This window comes from Phodopus roborovskii, unplaced genomic scaffold (genome assembly GCF_943737965.1).
Source record: "Phodopus roborovskii unplaced genomic scaffold, PHOROB, whole genome shotgun sequence".
Taxonomy (NCBI): domain Eukaryota; kingdom Metazoa; phylum Chordata; class Mammalia; order Rodentia; family Cricetidae; genus Phodopus; species Phodopus roborovskii.
Window position 1 is genome coordinate 11846899 of NW_026126514.1, and position 1910 is coordinate 11848808.

General features: G+C 43.4%; 1 pseudogene; it reads left to right on the forward strand.

The window, feature by feature from the left end:
- Positions 1-257: 257 nt before the first annotated feature.
- Positions 258-1409, forward strand: LOC127230769 (selenide, water dikinase 1-like; annotated as a pseudogene).
- The last annotated feature ends 501 nt before the right edge of the window (positions 1410-1910 follow it).

The window sequence follows — 1910 nt, forward strand, 5'->3', positions numbered from 1 at the left end:
ATTATATAAAAAATAAAATCTGGGACTCTTGAGGGCTGCACCCAGCCTAGGCCAACCTCCACACCGTGTCCAAGCAGAGGGCAGTGCAGGTGATGCTTGAGAATATCCGGTGTGCCAGGTGCATTGTGGGATGCTGCGGCCTGTTTCTGGGAGGAGGCAGAGGGCGCAAAGTGAGCTTATGGATCTCAAATAGAGTCCAGTTAACCAAGAGAGCTGGAGGGGAGAGGCTGAACTGGGAAGATTGTGGCCCCAGAGCTATGTCTATTCTGAAGTCCTTTATACCAAAAAGTTGTAAATTGGACAAGAGCTTCTGCCTAACCAGGTTTACTGAACAGAAATTTACAGGCTATAAAGTGCCCCAAGATGTCCTGCAGAAATTGCTGGAGTCTTTACAAGAGAACCACTTCCAAGATGATGAGCAGTTTCTGGGAGCTGTTATACCACGGTTAGGGACTAGGATGGATTCTTGCATCATTCCTTTGAGGCATAGTGGTCTTCCTTGGTTCAAACCACAGATTACATTTATTTTATCATCAACGGCCCTTACATGATGGATAGCATGTGCTAATGTTCTCAGTGACCTCTAAGCAATGGGCGCCAAAGAATGTGAATATGCTGATGCTCCTTGGAGTCAGTAATAAAATGACTGGCAGGGAAAGGGATAAAGTGATACCTCTAATTATACAGGGTTGTAAAGATGCAGAAGAGGAAACAGGAACCTTTGTAACAGGCGGCCAAACTGTATTAAACCCCTGGATTGTTCTAGAAGGAGTCACCACAACTGTCTGCCAGCCCAATGACTTTATCAAGCCCAATAATGCAGGGGTTGTGCTGCTGTTGACAAAACACCTAGGGACATAAGTTGTCGCTGCGCACCAGTGGCTAGATATTACTGAGAAATGGAATAAAATTAAGCCAGTGTTCACCCAAGAAGATGTAGAGTTGGCATACCAAGAAGCGATGATGAACATGGCACAGCTCAACAGGACAGCTGCAGGCCTTATACACACGTTCAATGCCCATGCAGCCACTGATATCACAGGCTTCTGGATTCTGGGCCATGCACATAACCTGGCCAACCAACAAAGAATGAGTTGTCATTTGTGATTCACAATCTTGCTGTGCTGGCCAAGACAGCAGCTGTGAGCAAAGCCTGTGGAAACATAGTTGGTCTAATCATGGAACCTGCCTGAAAACATCAAGAGGCATACAAATCTGTTTACCATGTGAGCAAGAAGCTCGGTTCTGTGAAGAGATAAAATCCTCCAAATTTGGCGAAAGCATGGATTATGGGGATTGTTGACAAGGGCAAGGGCACAGCCAGAATCATCGACAAACTTCAGATTATGTAAAATGTATCTCAAGTAGCCACAAAAAACATGAATTCCACACCTGGGGCCACATCCTAATCTAGACAGAATTAGTTACTGAATTTTGTTTTTAATATAGATCTATCCTTTATCAATACTTCAATTAAAGACTCTAAGAACAATAAAAATCTCATTGTCTCTATACATCCAGTGACTCTAGCTCAGTGTGTGAGTGGATGCAATTAATAAAATGAAATCCATGGCCTTCTTTTCTTGTTACATTAACTGAAGTTACACCCAACTTCGAGGCAGCTGCTGAGTTGAGAATGATATTGTTATCCAATACTATTGATTATTTTTGAATCCTTAGACATGTATCTCTCGACACATAGGATTTATAAAGGTGCTTCCCACTCCCAGACATTACTGAGACCAGTGTCACCTGGCAGTATGCATCTTCTAATTTTATATTTAAATGTTGTAGTTGGCATTCTAGAAAGACAGAATTGGTAAGTGACATGATGGTCTCCCAGTAGTCAGAGAGTTGGGTGAAGCCACAGCCCCAATATGGAGCCTGGCTGGATGTCAGGTAGTCCAAGC